Raw genomic sequence first — 21,180 nt, forward strand, 5'->3', positions numbered from 1 at the left:
TTGTTGCCAAGCCACACTAAGAAAACACTGCCTGTGATGGGAGAGGTGGAGGGCATAAACAAACATCTGAGCAGCATCTACTGTGCAGGGGATGGGAAGAGGAGCCCTACTGCCTTCCTAATCCCAAGCTCTCAAGGATGAGGAGGAGATCTCAAGGATGCTGTGACCAGGTCTGCCTAAAGGGCATGAGGCCTCTCTGAAACAAGGCTGTGGGCCCCAGAGCCAGGGAAACAGGGGCTTGGAAATGGCACAGAGGAGGCAAGCAGCAATTTCTCTTGTAACCCACAGCCACCATCCAGTGCCTTTCAGCAGATGTACAAGATAGGCCCAGCTACCTCCCTTCAGTCTCATTGTTCAGCCCTCAGAAACAACCATGTCTTTACTGTTTATTCAACATACACATAGGGCATGCCTGATACACTCTAGCACCCATTCTAGGAGTGAGGGACCCAGGAGTGAGCAAGGCAGGCAAAGCTCTGCCTTCAGGGGTTTACAATATAATTGGGGACTGGGGAGTGATAGATGACACAGACAATTTGTAAGCAAAATATAACTTATGTGAATAAGTGCTCTGGAGGAAAATAAAGCAAGAGGTGAAGGGTAGATTAATGAGGGGTTGAAGATATGATGGTCAGTGAGGTTTCACTGAAAAGGGAGCACTTAAAAAGAGACTTTGAATTGACATGTATACACTACCATGTGTAAAATAGATAGCTAGTGGGAACCTGCGTATAACATAGGGAGGTCAACTCAGTGCTCTGCAGTAACCTAGAAGGGTGGGAAGAGGGCTGGGAGGGAGACCCAAGAGGGAAGACCTATACTTATACATGTAGCTGATTTACTTTGTTGTACAGCAGAAATGAATGCAACATTGTAAACCAACTATACTCCAGTAAAAATAGACTGTGAAGATGCAGGTGGGAAAAACCAGAAACAGAGCACAGATACTGAAACCAGATAAAGCTGGACACACAGAGAGCCCTTTACTTCCTAGCAGAGTGGATGTGAGCAAGTCACTCAGTCTTTAACACCTCTAGTTCTTAAAAGGTGAAGAACGATATACTTACTTCATGGGTTGACTGTGAGGATTAAGTGAGATAATGCAAAAAATGCTAGATCAGCCCCTGTCATGTGGTAGGCAGTTAATATATGGCAACTACATTTTTTTTAATGTGAGTGAGTCATGCAGATACCTAGGAAAGGAACCTACTAGGAAGAGGAAACAAACAGTGCAAAGGCCCTGAAGCTGGAGTAAGCTGGACATGGATGAGATCGAGGAACAGCAGGAGCCCGGCGGGGTGAGAGTGGAATGAGTCTTGTCTTTAAGACCCAGCATGCCAGGAGCTCATTCAAGAGCCCTCCCAAGTCTGAACTGACACTTCCCACTGGTCTTCATTAGAGGTGAGGATGCTCTGGCTGGGTGGTCAAGTTCCCCATGAAGATTCTTCAGTGGTTCCTAGATTTATAACAGCTGGTGGAGATGATTTCAGAACTCTGAATAGAGAAAGGAAAGGAGGAAAGAAAATAAGAAGAAATAAATATAGGACACTTTGGGTGGTGGCAAGACCATGGATGTCTGGACAGAACTTTGTGAACATGTCATGCTGATTTCTTGGTGCCTCTGCACAAACTGTTCCATCTACAGATGCCCCTTGCTCCCTGCCCCACTCGTGCTGCAGGGCCCAGTCATTCCAACCTGCCCACACACACCTCTAAACTCACATCAGCTGTTCTGCAGTTTGTTTGTTGTGAGTTTCTCTAGGTCAAGAGCAATACCATATTCCCAGGACCTCAAAATAGATATTCCTTTAGTGAATGAGTATGAAATTCTAGGATCACAGAGCTTTCTTGAGAACCTAATTGAGGGCAGTTATTGCAGCCAGTGGAGGGAGCATATACCTGCATGCGTGCTAAATCACTTCAGTCTTGTCCAATTCTGTGTGACCCCCATGGACTGCAGCCCACAAGGCTCCTCTGTCCATGGGATACTCCAGGCAAGAATACTGGAGTGGGTTGCCATGCCCTCCTCCAGGGGATCTTCCCCACCCAGGGATCGAACCCAGGTCTGCTTGGCAGGTGGATTCTTTATTACGGAGCCACCAAGGAAGCCCAGGGAGCATCTATACTGGAGCAAAAACAGTTCTTTTTTTGAGTTATTCTCCTCTCGCACTGCATCTGTGGGAATATACAGTAGGTCTTTGAAACTGGCCATCTGTCCCATTCTCTGTAGGCCTGAGACTTAACATCCTTGATGTGGAGCAGGGCCTCCCAGAGCTGGAATCAAATGAACACAGCCCTATCTTCATGAAGACTTGGAAAGGTGAGGGATGTGAGGGGGGCAGGGGACAGTTGAGGATCCCATTATTGGTACTAACTGCCTATACAGAAAACCCAAGCAGGAGCTCACATCAGTGCCATTTTTAGGAGCCCAGAGGGATAAGGAAAACTTCATTGGCTTCAGTTGTTTATCTTTTGCCATGAGTGTGAGATTTCACCCGTGGTATTTGCTGCTTCATGAGTCTAGGGTTTTTTGTTTGTTTGTTTTTTAGTCCCTAAGTCATGTCAGACTCTTTTGCAACCCCATGGATTGTAGCCCACCAGGCTCCTCTGTCCTTGGGATTTCCCAGGCAAGAATACTGGAGTGGATTGCCATTTCCTTCCCCAGGGTATCTTCCTGATCCAGGAATCAAACCTGTGTCTCCTGCATTGGCAGACAGATTCTTTACCATTGAGCCACCACGGAGTCCAGGGCTTACTCTCAAATGCCCCTGTTATAAAAGGCTGCCTGGCAGGAGTCAGTTACCAATGGAGGTTACATTTTAGTATGAAGAGGCACAAGCTCAGGTGCAACCACAGCCCCACACCACCCTGAATGCCACTGAAGCCCACTCCCAAGTAGCCCTTGTCATTCACATCTCATGCACTCACAGCACTGCCCCCACCTCTTAGCCATCACACAGAAGCACACCAGCAGCCATTCAAGGTGCCAGCAAGGCAGATGTATTTGTCTGGGGCAACAGGCTGTGAGAAAACAAATCCTTTGTAGAGCAAATGTGGAGAATGCTTATTTAGTTGTTAGACATTTCAAATCATGTTTTCGGTAAAAACTGGCTCCAGGGCAAGAGAAGCTGCATAAAAAATCTTGGAAGCTGAGATGATGAAAGCACAAGAGTGAAATACAGGAGGGTCTGAAACACAGCCCTTCAGACCGAAGGAAAAAAAAAGATCTCATTATCTCTCAGGAGAAGGGTCTTAGAAACTAAGAGCAGGGTAAGGAGAATTAATTCTTACAGAACACCCTTTTGCCATATTTGATTTGTTTCTATGTATGTGTAATAGCTTTTCAGAAGTTGCTAATTCATCATATTTAATGTACATAGCCTTTCCCACATCTAACAGTGATAGTTTTACTATTACTACAGATTTCCTTTCCAAGAAGCATCAAAAACTACATTTACTGAGATTACTAAGTGCCAACTGCTTAAACACACTCATTTCACCTTCACAACAACCCTGCAAGGTCACGAGATGACCCTTCACAGGTTTTCCACTGAAGAAGCTGAGGCTCATCAGCACTGAGTAACTCTCCCCAGACCACCTGGTCCAGAAGTGGCAATATTATCCTAAAATCCAAGTCATCTGGCTGCAGAGTCCCTGTCAGTCCACCTTCTTGTCTCCTGTGTGAATCCTGAACAAAGTGGTCTGGATGAGATTTGGGGAAACGTTCCAGAGAAAACAGAGAAAAGATTAAACGAGAAGATTTAAAACAGAGAAGATTTAAAAGATTAAACAGAGAAAAGATGCTCTGTTTAATATATACTAAGAGGCAGATGAGGAAATGGAGTCAATCTGCTCCCTCTGGGCTGCACACATTTCCTGTTTTCTGACTTACCTTTTCTGGGGTGTTTGCTTTCCCTGAGTCTCAGCAATACCGAACCTTGTATTGTCTCCCAGACTGTGTGGACAAGACAACAATTAACTGTTCTTACCTCTGTGAGTTCCTTAGTGTCTCCAAATCAAACCTCTTGACAGCTTCTCCCCCCCACCCCACCCCTACCTCTTTCTCTCTCTCTCTCTCTCCCTCTCTCTCTCTCTCTCTCTCTCTCACACACACACACACACACACACACACTTCTGCATCCACTTTCAAATTTGTCAAACCAACACTCTTACAGCAGAATATCAGCTCCACACACACACACACACACACACATACTTCTGCATCCACTTTCAAATTTGTCAAACCAACACTCTTACAGTAGAATATCAGCTCTACACTAATTTAGACTTATTTCCAGAGAATGAAATGAACTCTTGATCCAAGTAAGGGTAGACGTAGAATGAATGAGCTGGATGAACAGTGAAGATCTTTGTACCCAAGGCTGTATTCTCATGGTGGAAGACTGAATGACAGATGCATGGTTTTCTCAGGAGCCTCAGGGAACCCCACTTCCAGCACCCTTGATGCTACATGCTGAATGTTTGTGTCCTCCCCAAATCCATATGTTGAAATCCTGATTCCCAATGGTATTAAAGGATGGTACCTTTGGAGTGATTAGGTTATAAGAGTCTCATGAAGGGGACCAGTGCTCTCAGAGACTCCAGAGAGCTCCTTTGTCCCTTCCACCCTGTGAGGACACAGGGAGAAGATGGTCATCTACAAACCAGGAATTGGCCCTCATTGGACACCAAATCTGTTGACATCTTGGTCTTGGACTTTCCAGTCTTCAGAACGTGAGAAACAAATACTGCTGTTTATAAATGTTCAATCTGTGGTAATTTATTATAGCAGCCCAAACAGACCAAGACATTGCTTGAAAAATACCTATCACCACCCCCAGTGGGCAACACCACGAGTTCTTTTTACAGGAGGCTTTGATGCTATTAAATGCACTTGCCTCTGAAGGCAGCCTGAAGTGGTGGCAAGAAAGCCCATCCCCATGATGGCTGCTGTATGTGACTATGGACTATATGCTCCACAACTCATGCAATGTCATTTACACATTATAATAGTGGTGTGCCAAAGAAACGATGCTTTTGACCTGTGGTGCTCAAGAAGACTCTTGAGAATCTCTTGGACAGCAAGGAGATCAAACCAGTCCATCCTAAAGGAAATCAACCCTAAATACTCATTGGAAGGACTGATGCTAAAGCTGAAGTTCCAATACTTTGGCCACCTGATGCGAAGAACTGACTCATTGAAAAAGACCCTAATGCTGAGAAAGATTGAAGGGAGAATGAGAAGAAGACAGTAGAGATGAAATTGTTGGATGGTATCACGTATTCAATGGATATGATTTTGAGCAAACTCCAGGAGATGATCAGAGACAGGGAAGCCCGGTGCACTGCAGTCCATGGGGTTACAAAGAGTCAGACACAACTTGGCAACTGAAAAACAACAGAGGTGTGTGTGTGTGTGTGTGTGTGTGTGTGTGTGTGTGTATGTTGACTATAATTTTTCGGCAGATGGTGGTCAAAGGTCTAGTCTTGGTGCTGCTTGTTCCCAACAGGACAGAACCCAAGTGATGCGACTACCTTGCTGCCCTCACCCCCTGGAGAGGGTGCAAGCATCATGAACGGTGTCTTCTGGGGTCTCTTCCTTCCACCAGGGCTCATGCTCATGCTCCCTGGTGGTTTCAAGCTACCTCTACCACCTCCTTCTGCATCTTGACCAGGACCTGCATCCCACTCTCCAGTAGGAAACCTTGCTTGGGACTCTAGCCCAGGAATTGATGGGCAGTCACAGGGTGGGGAAAAGGGGTTGGAGTGGGTAGTCAAGAGTCAAGGGAGCTCTACCTGTTGACCACTGTAGTCTCTAGCTATTGCGACGCTCTTGCTCCTTAGACCGAATGCCTTCAGTTGCTCTGCCATGGCCCCTAGTGCTCCTGGGCTCCTCTCATCCCCCCAGACTTGGCAGGGCCCTCTTTGGAACCACAGCAGTGACTGGAGCTACTAACATTGCTGGGCTGGGCTTCTGAAAGGCTCTGCCTCCACCACTGTAGGTGCCTCAAATGCTCACTTTGCTTTCTCAGTTCTTATGGCTATCTTTCTCAACAAACTGGGGACCTGATCCAACACTTGAGCCAAAACACATCTGTAGAGCCCCCACACTCCTACCCTGAAACTATCTCACCCTCCAACAATCCCTAGGAGTCCCAGCACATTGGCTCCCTGTCTTTCCAGGGTCATCCTCTGTGAAGCCAGAGTCACTTCTTGGCCACAACTAGGACATCCAGTGTCTGAAAGCTTCATTCTTAGTGTTCTTTATTATCCATGGAGCTTTCTTATAAGTTTTATTTTAATTTTTATAGACAGCAATATACCCTTGGCAGCTTTTGGGGACTCTGCCTAAAACAAGGTCCCTGACAGGTGCCCAGACCTACCAACTCCCTAGGTTGATACAAAGCCAAGCCCCCCACCCCACCCCCACATCTCCTTTGGTGGGGCTTCTGCTTTGTCTCACACACACAGCCCCTGGGCAGATGGAACCTCTGTTCCAATGGGACACAGCCTCAGAGCCTTGGTCAATACAGGTATTGGAAGATTATTATTTACAGCTTCTTAATATCTGCTTTCCATACCCAGCTTCTCAGGAAGCAATAAAATGGGAGACATACTTGCACCTGCCCCAAAGACTCACCTTGCTGCAAACAACGGTTTCTGGTAATTTACGTCCCATGCTCCCAGTAGGGCCAAGCAGAGGTTCCCACAACCCTGTAATTATGCTTCTTGTTCTGAAGGGGTCTGAGGCAGCCCTGTCAGACTGTCTAAAACAGGGCAGTGTATTTATGTGTAAGCAAGCCAGACAGCCAGCGAGGCCAAGCCCACCAACCTGAGAGGGTCAAGGGCTCAATCACAGGAATTAATCCAGGAGCCAGCAGCACTCAGGACAGGCAAGCCATCAATAAAACATCAAAGGCCGGTGCCATTAGAGGAGGCAAAGCAGGATATTTTATTCATGACTGTATTTTGAAGGGGCTTGCTCATGACTCACAAATTATTCATGAGCTTCTTTCTATTTTTAAATGCAAATATACAAGGGTGTTTAAAGGGGCAGAAGTGCTACGCCCTACCTTCGATACCCATCTGGGCTATTTCGGGGAAAGAATATCCTACTCCAGGCACGGAGCCTCTTTCCTTTCAGAGTTCCACCCCACTGCATGGTCATCATTTTTCTCTCCCAAGGGCCTCTCTTGGCCAATCAGAAGGCAGGCCAAGCACCTGCCTCCCAGACCCACCTTTCTGCCACTTGTACCAACAGCTCCTAGCCAATCAGAACCAAAGGCCAGCTGCTGCCATAGGTGCTTCAGGGATCATCTCCTGTGGTGTTGACGAACTGGAGGCAGGATCTGGAGATGAATTCTGAATCTCCCAGGGTGCCTGTTAAAGGTGCAATTCCCTGGGCCTCTCTGACTTTCTAAATCAGTACTTCTCTGATGGAGTCTAGGGATTATCATTCTAAGTAAGTTACCCCAGATGGGAAAACAGTGGCAGACTGTTTTTTTGGGCTCCAAAATCATTGCAGATGGTGACTGCAGCCAAGAAATTAAAAGACACTTACTCCTTAGAAGGAGTAAAGTTATGACCAACCTAGACTTCATATTAAAAAGCAGAGACATTATTTTGCCAACAAAGGTCCGTTTAGTCAAGGCTACGGTTTTTCCAGTAGTCATGTATGGATGTGAGAGTTGGACTATAAAGAAAGCTGAGTGCCAAAGAATTGATGCTTTTGAACTGTGGTGCTAGAGAAGACTTTTGAAAGTCTCTTGGACTGCAAGGAGATCCAACCAGTCCATCCTAAGGGAAATCAGTCCTGAGTGTTCATTGGAAGGACTGATGTTGAAGCTGAACCTCCATTACTTTGGCCACCTGATGGTAAGAACTGACTCATTTGAAAAGACCCTGATTCTGGGAAAGATTGAAGGCAGAAGGAGAAGAGGACGACAAAGGATGAGATGGTTGGATGGCATCACCGACTCAATGGACATGGGCTTGAGTAAACTCCGGGAGTTGGTGATGGACAGGGAGACCTGGCGTGCTGCAGTCCATGGGGTCACAAAGAGTTGGACACGACTGAGCGACTGAACTGAACTGAAGTGTTTCTTACACAGAGGGCATTTTAAGAAGCACTGAGCTAGTCCACAGGTTGTCCAACCTTAGCATCTATCAGAGTCACCTAGATGACTTGTTAAGACACAGATAACTGAGTCCCAGTCCTGGAGCTCCTGATACAGTAGGTCTAAAGTGGGGTCTGAGAATTTGACTTTTCAACAAACTCCCAGGTGATACTGATGCTGCTGGCCTGGGGACCACACCTGGAGAACCACTGACCTCCTAAAGACTACTGAGGCCAATCATCTGGGTAAAAGAAGAGTCTTACCTAGAAAGTCCCCAGACCCCAGAACTGTAGGCCACTTCCTCCCATCACATCCAAAAAGCTTTTCCCACTTTTGAATGTGCTCCCAGAGCCTTCTTGCTAGCCAGAAAATGGCCAGAGCAGAGATAATTTAAATATGATAGCTTTAAGAAGAAATTTGCAGTCTTTCCCTTCCATTCCTCAAGCCAAATTTCACCATACAAATTGCAGAGGCATTTGCTTTATAGAGTACCCTGCCTGCATTTCTTGACCCAATAAATGCCAATTAAGCATTTACAACATATGCACAACGATGGGACAATACAGAGTTGCTATCCTGAAATAAGACAGTATGCAGGGGCTCACAGAATATAGCACACAGGTTCAAATACAAACATAATTTAATGCATTGTGGTTATGGGCAATGGTGATATGAAGGGGAACAGGGAGAGGGACACAGTCAGGAGGAGGGGCAACACTGGAGCTGAGTCTGGAAGGTTGTAAGGAGTCAGCCTGTCAAGAGGAGTGAGGAGAAGGGAAGACCAGCTTATGCTAATGAACAAAGATGAAAAATAGCATTGGTCCAAGGGCAGGGGATGTGGGCTTCTATGGGTCGTCAGTCTGCGTGACAGCATCTTTAACATTTTAGAGTAATTCATTCAGTACTTGGAGAAGATGCAGTGTAGAATAAGAAGGTGGAAGAAGCTAGAAGTGGGAAGCTTCCTCAACTCTCATGTGATGAGCCAGAAAGAAGATAGTGGAGTCATGAGCCTGAGACTGCATGTGACCTTGACCATCAGCCTTCATCACTGCTCCAACTTGAGAGAGTAAGAACTGGGGCTGGCAGATAGGTGGCTGGCAAAGTTTCTGAAGACAGCCAGCAGCTGGCCGTGGGGAAGCCGGGATCCTGATTGGCCTTCAAGAGGGTCCTGCAGACTCACTCACACAAATGGTTTCTTCTACCTCCTGCTTCCAATGTCCAGATTAAATCCACCCTTCAGACCCAGCTTCACCATAGCCTTTCCCAAGAAGACTTCCCTGCTCTCCCATTTAAAAATAAATTCCTCCTCCTGTCCTCTGAGCTCTGGAAGTGTTTGAACTGTGCCCCCCTCATAGCATATAAGACTTCCTTGTGTACTTGCTGTTTCCTCAACTAGACTGATGTTCTTTAGGGCAGATGCCATGGCTTATTGACTCTTGAATCAGACATATAGCACCTGGCATGATGTCTAGCACATAGTCATGTTTCAAAAGATGTTGAAGACATGAAGGGATGAGTTGAATAAATAATTGAATGAAATCATTTCCCAGGATGGCCTCATTCCCAGAAAGGAGCCTAGCCACCATGTGGCTGGAATGGAGATTCAGGAGAAGCTAACTGGTGGTCACTGGGTGATCCTCACAGACAACCAGCCCGGGTAAGGGATGGGGCCTTTACAGAGCCTCCCATAGGCCAGAGCTGTCCAGCCAGGGCACCCAGCACCCAACCAACAGACGAGGTTGCAGAGCCCCAGATCCAACAGAAGCTTACAGAACACTCTGGGCCTGCTCCGCAGATAATTAGCTGTGTGCACTGGGGACTGCAGGCAGTTTGGGAAAATAATTATAACAGGTCAAGGACTCAGCCAAAGCAAAACCAGAATGAAATCATATGGACTGCTGAGGTTAGGAACAACAACAACAAAAAAGATTCTCTGGTCTTTGAAATCCCATCAAAGTAATTAGGAAAGGAAGGTGGAGCTGAGAAGGAGGATGAGAGAAGTAGAGAAAAGTCAGATTCCTGCCCCTGACTTTCAGAAAACTGTGGATCCAGCCTGCCAGACACCCTTCTAGCTCTGCCTTATCAAGCAGCTGAGGGTGACAGGTGTGGGAGAGGCCAGGAGGGTTAACCTGTGTGTATCACTTTTCTTTCTTCGGGTACATATAAAAGCTTGCTTACCCCTGTCTCTCTCCTCCTTGAGGCAGATCCGAAGGGATGGTTTCAAAAGAAAAAATTAAAATCACAATGCCTTGCTCTGGAGTTGCTGGGAACAGGGAACCACTCCAATTATCCACTCACAAAATCAAGGAGTCATGTGTTAAGCAGTGACCATGTTCCCAGGTCTGTGCCAGGCTTAGGCTGTGGGTAAAAGCAGTAAGATTCCTCCCAGGCATCAACAGCTTATCCCGGGGCTGGGGGAGAAAACCAAGGTTTGTGAAAACATTCGAGAAACCATAGGGTAAGCTACAAGTCACTGTCAAGAAGCAGCATGCCAAGGCGAATTGGCGGAGCATCCATCCCAGTGCAAGTGGTAAGCTGGTACACTGTGCAGAAAGAATATAGAAGCAAAAGACTCAATGAAGGCAGATCTGATTTATATTATCACCATTGCCATAATTAAACAATATCTGTGATAGAATATTCCTCCTCACAGGCAAAGATGACTCCTATCCATATGCCACTAGTCTTAAGATAAAGATTCCCAAGGAAGAGGAGGTTAACGTAGGTTAGAGTAGCTTGGAAAGACTTCTCAGGTGAACAAAATCCGAGATTCTGTGGGAAGAATGTAAATAACAAGGGATATGTATAAGGACTCCAGTCAAGATCCCACAACTCTTGTCTGTTGCATTGAGCAGCATTCCCCCCACCCCACAAAGACTTCCTGTTGGTTGTAGATCAATGAGCTGGTGGAGGAGGAGCCTCTGGTTGAGGCTTGGTGCCCTGGAGCTCCCTGTTGGAATTTAATGGAGAAGGAAGGAGCCTGTCTCTTGGAAGCAGGCCCTGTGGTGTGCCTGAGGCACATGAGATGGTGCAGGCAACATTCTTGGAAAAGAAGTAGGATGTACTAAACAGCTTTGATTGGGGTCCCAGGGCACCAAAATGAAAAGAAATAGAAATGGAATTTTCAGAAATAGAATATGGAATAGACAGCAGAGTTTATTTCCTGGATTCCACAACGCAAGTAACAAAAATTGAGCTCTGGAGAGAATCAGCCCTCTAAGCTCCAGATTGAGGCCTCTGTTCTGGCGACAGTGTTCAGGCTCAGAAGCAGTGTCATTTCTCAGCAGGGGGAGCTGAGAGGCGGCTCCAAGGATCTGAAGGAAGGAGAGGGATGAGTTTATGTGTATAGGTTCAGGTGCAGAATTCAGCTCAGTGGGTGGAAATTATAGGGAGGCAGATTTCAACCCAACATTAGCCTGATGTTTTCTTGCCATTAAAGATGTCTCCTGCTAGGGTACACAGCTTGAGAGGTGGCTGGCCCCCAGTCACTGCACGTGATCAAAAAGTAGCTGGACAACTCACTGAGGGATTGTAGGAAACCTTGGAGTTTGATTCTAAACGTGATTTCACCCTTCCTACCATCTTGTTGGGGCTTCTCCTTTGCTCTTGGACGTGGGATATCATTTTTTGGTGGAATCAAACATTCTCCTGTCAATGTTTGTTCAGCAGCAAATTGCAATTTCAGAGTTCTCATAGGAGAAGATGAACACATATCCTTCTACTCTGCCATCTTCCAGATGTTCACGCTGGATTTAGAAAAGGCAGAGGAACCAGAGATCAAATTGCCAACATCCACTGGATCATAGAAAAAGCAAGAGAGTTCCAGAAATACATCTACTTCTGCTTCATTGACTACTCCAAAGCCTTTAACTATGTGGATCACAATAAACTGTGGAAAATTCTTAAAGAGATGGGACCCTTACCTTCCTCCAGAGAAATCTGTATGCAGGGCAAGAAGAAACAGTTAAAACAGAACAAGGAACAACATAATGGCTCCAAATTGGGAAAGGAGTACATAATGGCTGCATATTGTCACCCTGCTTATTTAACTTATATGCAGAGTACATAATGCAAAATGCTGGGCTAGATGAAGCACAAGTTGGAATCAAGATTGCCAGAAGAAATATCAATAGCCTCTGATATGCAGACGACACCACTCATTGCAGAAAGCGAAGAGGAATTAAAGAGCCCTTTGATGAAAGTGAAAGAGGAGAGTGAAAAAGCTGGCTTAAACCTCAAGATTCAAAAAATGAAAATCATGGCATCTGGTCCCACCACTTCATAGCAGATAGATGGGGAAACAATGGAAACAGTGACAGACTTTATTTTCTTGGGCTCCAAAATCACTGCAGATGGTGACTGCAGCCATGAAATTAAAAGATGCTTGCTCCTTGGAAGAAAATCTATGACCAACCTAGACAGCATATTAAAAAGCAGAGACATTACTTTGCCGACAAAGATTCATATAGTCAAAGCTGTGGTTTTTCCAGAGTCATATATGGATGTGAGAGTTGAACTATAAAGAAAGCTGAGCACCAAAGAATTGATGCTTTTGAACTATGGTGTTGGAGAAGACTCTTGAGAACCCCTTGGACTGCAAGATCAAGCTAGTCAATCCTAAAGGAAATCAACTGTGAATATTCATTGGAAGGACTGATGCTGAAGCTGAAACTCCAATACTTTGGCCACCTGATGGGAAGAATTGACTCATTGGAAAAGACCCTGATGCTGGGAAAAATTGAAGACAGGAGAAGGGGATGACAGAGGATGATATGGTTGGATGGCATCACCGACTCGATGGACATGAGTTTGAGCAAGCTCCTAGAGTTGGTGATGGACAGGAAAGCCTGGCATGCTGCAGTCCGTGGGGTCATAAACAGTCAGTCACGACTGAGCAACTGAACTGAACTGAACAAACTGAACAGGATGCCTTGGGGAATATTCCAGCAAGTGTGATGGGTCTTGAGGACCACTAGAAGGGGCCTCTTTAAGTTTGAGATTCCGTGATTTTGAGTCCCTTCTTTGGCAAAGCTCTTGGACTTAAATCGTGCTACCCAATATCCAGACTCACCCAAACATGGAATAACAATGACCATCTCCAGGGACACACCCTCCCTATTAGCCTGGTGGAGCCCAACAAACCATTCCTAGAGGGAGACAGGAAAACCACAAAGTCTTCTGTTTATGAACAGTCAGGGTCAGTTAAGAGAGCACTGGCCTAAGACCCAGGAGACAGGTTCTGCTCTGAAACCTCATTAACTAGCTATGGAATCTTGGGCAAATCTCTTCTGGGACCTTGCTCTCCTTATCTATTAAACAAAAGTTTTTCAAAGAGGCCCTCAGGCTCTCCCCAGCTCAAATCAAATCTCTTATCCTCTTCACACCAAACTGAGAAAATGAAAACAACCACCTAAGAATCATCTCCACCTTCTTACCCACCTTCCTCTAAAGCAGGGGTCCCCAACCTCCTGGATCTAATATCTGTTGATCTGAGGAGGAGCTGATGTAATAATAATAGAAATAAAGTGCACAAAAAATGTAATGCATTTGAATCATCCCCAAACTATCTCCCGTCACCCTGCCATACAAAACCAGTCCCTATGCCAAAATCGTTGGGGACTATTGATTTAAAGCCTCACCCCCTGCCTCCTCCTTCGGTCAAATGGGAAAGTATCTTCACGCCTCTCTAATGTCAACTTTTCTGCTGTGCTCTGAACCCTCCATCCACAGCAGCACTTTGGTACTGAGATTATCTCTCACTGTCCTGCATTAACAACTTAACCCTCCCTACTAGATGATTCCCATCAGCACACACACAGGCCAAAATAGCTAAAAAGTACATCCTCTGGACCTTGTTCAGACCACAGTTTAAAGAAATATACCCCCATGTAAGCATTTGTGGCACAATCAGGGAAAAGTGAACTCCTACTAAATGCTTGCTAATATTAAAATTTTTTTTCATATTTTTTAAGTGTGATAGTGGTATTGCAATTACGATTTTTTTTTAAAGTGCTTTCCTTTCAAATAACCTGGAGGACAGGAGGAGCAGGTGGAGTTATGAATGAAATAATATTGAATATTTTGAAAGGACATGAGGGTATGTCATACTATTTTCTCTGCGTTTATATATGTCTGAAATTTTCCAGAATAAAAGTTATAAATGATAAACAAAGGACAAGGCACTCAGCAGATTTCACGCCAATCATGCTGGAGTCTTACCAGGGTTCCAGGTATCTGGCAGAGAGGCGAGGTAGGTGAGCTTTGTGGCCAAGAGGACTCATCCCCCAAAAGGCCAGGCCAGCAGGCAGAGAAACAGAGGTGGTGAGTCCCAGGCTCCAGGTCTAAAGCCCTGAGACTGCAGGATCTCCAGACCCCCGACAGGAGGAGCAGTCAGGTCTGGTGATGAAATGTCCAACCAGGAGGCCTCAGTTAGCCTGCCCAGCTCTCAATCCACCTGATGGCCTAGGATAGTCCCATTTATGCAGTGATTTATTTGTACTTATAATGCTCTTCACGTGCTTTATCTCACTTCATCTGCACCATCCCTTTGAGATTGTTCTCATTCACCTCTATTTTGGTGAGGAAACACAGACTCCGAGTGGAAAAGAGACTTGCCCAGGGTTATTCAGCTGGCAAGAGGCAGAGATAGGACTTGAGCACAAGTCTCTACAAAAGTCATGTTCTTTCCCTGGCTCCTCACTGCGAATTCTTTGGGGATAGAAACTTTTTTAAACATGTTTAATCTTTGAATTCCCACATGCAAGAATCAATCTGAGAGCATCATAAGAGTTCAGTAAATATTTTCTGAAAGAATGAATGGGTGTGAGCTGTGCCCCATGTTTGTTGTAGATGCCTCTTCCCTCAGACAAGTGTTTACACAGCCTTATGTTTACACAGCCTTATGTTACAGATGGAGAAGTCGATGGCAACCCACTCCAGTACTCTTGCCTGGAAAATCCCATGGATGGAGGAGCCTGGTAGGCTGCAGTCCATGGGGTTGCGGACAGTCAGACATGACTGAGTGACTTCATTTTCACTTTTCACTTTCATGCATTGGAGAAGGAAATGGCAACCCACTCCAGTGTTCTTGCCTGGAGAATCCCAGGGACGGGGGAGACTGCCATCTACGAGGTCGCACAGAGTCGGACATGACTAAAGCAACTTAGCAGCAGCAGCATGTTACAGATACAAATGAGTGTGTTTGCTCTCTCCCTAAGTGGACCATAAATTCCCCAGTGTTAGAAGGGGCCTTCCTCATTCCTGTGGTCCCTACCAGACATGGGCCAAGAGGCAGTCTGGGTAAATGGTTACAAAAAGAAGGACAAAGATTCCTCAGCATGGTTAGTTCAGTTTAGTCGCTCAGTCGTGTCCAACTCTCTGCGACCCCATGAATCACAGCACGCCTGGCCTCCCTGTCCATCACCAACTCCCAGAGTTCACTGAGACTTACGTCCATTGAGTCAGTGATGCCATCCAGCCATCTCATCCTCTGTCGTCACCTTCTCCTCCTGCCCCCAATCCCTCCCACCATCAGAGTCTTTTCCAATGAGGTGGCCAAAGTACTGGCTTCAGCATCAGCTTTCAGCTTCAGCATCATTCCCTCCAAAGAAATCCCAGGAGAAGACAGTAAATTTTTTATTTTCTCTCTCAGTGGAAGATTACAGTTTTGTTTCACAGAATAAATAGAGCCATAATTTATTATTCACATACTGATATCTTAAACTGTTGACATATATCCCTTTTGTGACTTTCATAAATTATTTCCTCTCTATCACTGAAAAGTCAAATTGGGACGTTGGCAACCACACCCCCCTCTCCATCTCTCCACTGGCTACACGCATCTCAGGGTAGACAAGAATGATTCTCCATGGAATAACATTAGAATTCTCAGAGCCCATCAATGGGTTGGCAGAGGCTAAATGGATATCCAGATTCACCGAGAATTCCAAGTGCCATGGCTCTGGCAAACGGCAAGGGTTGGCACTCTTGGGCACATTCTGAACAGAATTGATGGGTTACCAGGAAGTAGGGAGGGAGGGCTGGGGAAATGCAAGGTTTAATTTCTTTCCCTGGCACCTTGCCAGCCGGATATAACAGCAGTTGCTAATATATTTCAAACAGTAAGTTTCATGCTATGCTGGTGATGTAAAAGCTGGGTTTTTGTCAAACCCTGGGAAGCTAAAATGGTGAATTGTGAGTGAAAGCCTAGGACTGGCATGGTCCGGGTGGGCATGTCCACGGGCCCTGACCCCAGCAGCTCCAGCTGGGAGCAGCTTCGCCAGCCCTGGCCCAAGGTCCTCCTGCCTGGAGGGAAGTGTCAGAGTGTCTGCCAGGAGCAGCATGTCTCTGAAACCACCAGGCATTTTGAGTCAGCCCTGAAAACTCCTAGGGATTTTGGAAAAAAAAAAAAAAAAAAAAAAGGGCTCAGAAGCAAATAGGCACAGAGCAATCAAGGTTTTTAATAAGCAATGACCTCTCTGTGCACCTCTGACCCATTCCTGGCACATCTGTGGTGTCTTTCCAGGATGTGGGTGGCCCCACCAGGACTTGGTTGATTTGATGGAGACGATGACCAAGCAGGCTGGGCTGACATCTAAGCAAATCAATCTAAGGCACTTCTCTTCCTCCCCCACTAAGACCTAGGGGAAATGTTCCCATAAACTCCTTAATACCACTGAAGAAGGAACCTAAGATAAGATGGAGTCAAGGTCAATGGAGAATCCCTCAGATTAGCATCTAATCTTGCCCTTGTGGAAACTATGCCAGGTTCCTGGGGAGAAAAGGGCAGTGATTCAAAGTGATGCAAATGAAGGTTTCCAGCACTGGAGGCACTGAGAGGTCTGATGACATTGACAGAAAGAGACTGTGTTCCTACCTCGCACTTCCCTTGTAATGAGGAGCAGAACAGTGGCAGGAAAGGCCATTCAGTGAACAGAAGCCAGAGCCATTACTATCAGCCTTCATTCGATCCAATCCTAACCTCAGTGCTACTTATCACCAACCCTAACTGAACCGTCATGGGCCCAGGATCCACTGCAATCCATATTAAAAGGCCTTTCTGGATTTTAGTTCTGGATCTCTTTGCTCCGGCAAAGAAGACATCACTGCATGTGTAAAACATGCAATGTGGGGCACCCCCTGGTATGTAGAAGTTGCCCTGGACCCTTATTAATGCATAGGTCTAGAGCTACCACCATTTGCCAGGAGGTGCCCCTCAAATGAATTACATCAAACAGATGTTGAAATGTACCCTGTGCTCAGTCTCAGTATGATGTCATTATGGTATGAAAGTCCCAACTTCAAAGTAACAACAGCAACCTTTGGGGGACCACATGGGTTCACACATATGGTTCCACTCCAGGGTCCCTGCCTCTGGGTCCCAGGGTATCAGAACTAGACCTGAATGCAAAACACACTGGGCCTGCATTTTCTTGGGGAGAGAATTCATTGCTTTCAGCAGATTTTCCAAAGGCAATGTGTCTGTAAAAGTTGAAAATCACTGATGTGCAGGCAGAAACTGCGCATCAGTGCAGTTTACACTGATTGTAACAGTTTACACTGTTTGTAAACCAAGTTTACTTGGTTAACAAACAAGCCCAAGGGTCTGGCAGCCCTTCCCAAGTACAGATTGATGCTATGACCTTACATATGGAAGATAAACAAATCAGAAGTTCCCTAGATTTTTACTGCTTTTATAATTTAAGGAAACTACTAAACCTAATCTTCTCACAAGAAATTCCCAGGGTTTGTTTATTGGCCAGTTTATTACAAAGCCTTGTGACTTCACATTTAAATTGCAAATAGCTCTTTTGTGTGGACATTTGATTTGATCTTCAAAAGTCCATGATATTTTTCCACGCTTTTTGGTGGGATTGGTGGCTCCCATCCAGAAATCAATCAGTATACTTGAAATATAATAGATAACAGATAAGTATAATAGTATAATAGGTAAGTAACTAATTTGGTTAAGTGAAAAAAAATGAATAAGTGAATCTGAAGATAGATTTCTTACTGCACTGTAACAACACACATTCAGATGTCTCCAATTATAATGCTTAAGAACTTTCCTTTTATAACATTAAATACTCGTTGTTTTGTGCCTAAGTCATGTTCAACTCTTTTGTGACCCATGGACTGTACGTGCTGGGCTCCTCTGTCTGGAATTTTCCAGGCAAGAATACTGGAGCGGATTGCCATTTCCTTCTCCAGGGGTTCTTTCCAACCCAGGGATCGAACCTGTGTCTCCTGCTTGGCAGGAGGATTCTTCACCACTGAGCCACCTGGGAAGCCCATATTCATCATTTATTCATTCATTCCACAAATATTTGTTCAATAACTCACTTAATTCCTGACCAAAAATTCCATGATAATAGGAAGCCTAGAACTACGTCACATTCATCTTTGCGTCTTCCACATTTTCTGGTATATATGAAAGCTCAATAAGTATTTGTTTGGTAAACATAGGAATTCTACTTATCTTTCTTCTTTTTTCCCCCAAGGAAATGCCAAACACATTTAAGCTAAGAATCTGATTTATGTACCCAGTTCTGAAATAACAGTAAATCATCAACAGATAGGATGCCTTGGTGGCCCCTTGGATATTCATAGCACAGACTTGCAAAATTGTAGCAACACATTCATATGTTACTTCAACACATATCTATTAAGCACCCATCACTATGTACACACCAAGGATACACAGGTAAGCCTGATCTCTGCCAGATGATACATAATTTCAGAAATCTTAATTGATTGTAGGAGAAGGTAAGGGGAGATTAAGAGGCGTGACTGAGGGAAGAGGTGAGGAAAGCCAGGCCAAGTTCCTGCAAACATTCTCAAACGTGTGATGTGTAACTGAGATTTAAAAAAACTGAAAGGGACTGAGGGCCAGGCAAAGAGGCAGAGCTGGAGGTGTCACAGGACTCACCCAGGAAAACTCTAGCTCTGGCTGAAAAATCTTCCATCCCCAGCTCTTCAATGAAGACACCTAGAGTCAAAAATCCCCTCCACCCTTGGGTCTATTGAAGGCCTAGAATAGTTTGAAATGAAGAGATAAAACATCCTGATCTGATTTCACCTCTACCTGCCTCTCCTTTTCTTTCTCAACAATAAGATCCATGGTGAACGATGAGAATGGGCTTGACAGGGGGAATTTTCTTTGAAGAGGAAAAAGTATGTGTGAGGCCTGAAGGTAAGAGATAACTGGTCCATTAGAGGAACTGACAGAAACTCAATAAGGGGAGTGGGTGATGAGGCTAGAGAGGCAGGCAGGGGAAAAGTCTGCACAGCCCTGTGGTCCGTGCAAGGAATTTGTCCCAAATCCCAAGAACAAAGGAGTTGGGCTTGAGAGGGATGTGACATCACTCACATTTGTACTTTTAAAATATCTTCCTGGCTGCAGAGATTCCATCAGGAAGCACTTGTCCAGCTGAGTAATGATGGTGACCCAGGCTGGGTCGTGGCAAATGTTAAGAAGTAAATGAATTCAGGAAATGTTTAGGAGCTAGAATCCAAAGAGCCTAATGATTCTTAGAGCACAGACTGAGCTCTTGCTATATAACAGGCATAAAGCGTCTTATTTAATTCTAACTCCGTGGATTGTCTCTATCGTTAGCTCCATTTCTAAAGAAGAAATGGAGACATCAAGTGGAGGAAATTGCAAAAGACCGCCCACTTTGTCAATGGCTGGTCTAAGATGCAGGCCTACACACAAGCTCCCATCCTCCTACCCTTCCCTCTTAATCCTCATGCCCTCCCATTCGGGTGTCTGGATGGAGCAAAAGTGAGAAATGGTGGTGCTAATGTCAAAGTTCAGGTTCTCTGTACACTATTGCCAAATTGAGTCTCAGAGACAGAGATTTGGGTGAAGTAGAAAATGATAGTTTTTTTACTATACTCCTAGGCAAAGGTGACCACATTGGGCTAATGTTCTTGAAACTGTATGTCCTTCCTTGGAGATGGCTTGGTGTTGAGGTAAGTAGGTGTCAGCATTATCAACCTTCAGGTCCAACTGGTCTGGGGTTTACTGCTATGAGCAGCAGACCAACAGTAACTTCTCCCACCTGGAGGGTTGGGGGGAGGGGGGGTGGTCTCAGCATCTGTAAGTAGCTCAAAGATATTATTGTATGTATTTGTTGATGGGGACAAGGACCTTACCCCAAGGCTGCTCTTGATTGTTTGTTTCTCCCTGGTCTCACAACTAGTTAACAACTTCTAGTTAACAACTGCGTGAATCTGCCCGTTTGAACTCAGAAAAGGTCATGGAGGCTTAATGAAGGCTGTTTCCTATAATCTAAGAAATGAGGGACACGGAACGGCTTTGTGCCTAGGAGGCTCACAGGGCCCTTGTGTGCATCAGTGACATTTATGGAGGTGGAAAACATAAAAGGATTCACGAATTTGGGTGGGAATAAAGTTACGTGTTCAGTTTTCAGCATGCTTGTGAGATCTCCAAATGGAAACAAGCAGTAAGCAGGCTGGACTCAGGACACAGGTTTGGTGGTAGGCAAAGTAAACACACAGATGAGACTCATCAGCACATCAGCTACGATTACACTTCATAGGCTTCCTCCCTGAGAATGATGTTGAGTGTGGGAGCAAACTCAACACCTTCAAAGTGCAGAGGGAATGAGAAAATGCCAGTAGTAATGAGCCTGATTTGGTCAGGGCTCTGGGACCTCCTGGAATGTGTCCTAGTAAGCTCATCCATCTCTGCGCCTGGGTCTTGCCCATTAGCACTCAAAGGGTGTGTTGTCAGGCCCCAGGCACTACGGAAGCTCAGCCTTCCAGCCATTGGCGCCTGCTTTGCAACAATGCCAGGGAGCTGCTTTAATACTGATTAACAACTCCTTTTATTAATTTTTTTTTACAAATTTAGTCATTTTAATTGGAGACTAATTACTTTACAATAGTGTAGTGGTTTTGCCATACATTAGTCACATTTCCACACTGCCTGCCAAACAGTAACAGACAGGTAATGTACTGTGTCATTAGCACATCCCTGTCTATTTAAAAACCTCCAGAGAAACAAGCAGATGAGCCTTGGAGTTAGCTCAGCGGTGGT

The 21,180-nt window shown here is 45.3% G+C and overlaps 1 long non-coding RNA gene across 1 annotated transcript in view; it reads right to left on the reverse strand.

The window, feature by feature from the left end:
- Positions 1–1,381: 1,381 nt before the first annotated feature.
- LOC123333947 overlaps positions 1,382–21,180 on the reverse strand; it is a 75,703-nt gene continuing 55,904 nt past the window's right edge. The window contains exon 3 of the long non-coding RNA XR_006551546.2: positions 1,382–1,494. This is a non-coding gene — a long non-coding RNA (uncharacterized LOC123333947). The remainder of the gene's footprint in view (positions 1,495–21,180) is intronic.

This window comes from Bubalus bubalis, chromosome 6, assembly GCF_019923935.1.
Source record: "Bubalus bubalis isolate 160015118507 breed Murrah chromosome 6, NDDB_SH_1, whole genome shotgun sequence".
Classification (NCBI taxonomy): Eukaryota; Metazoa; Chordata; class Mammalia; order Artiodactyla; family Bovidae; genus Bubalus; species Bubalus bubalis.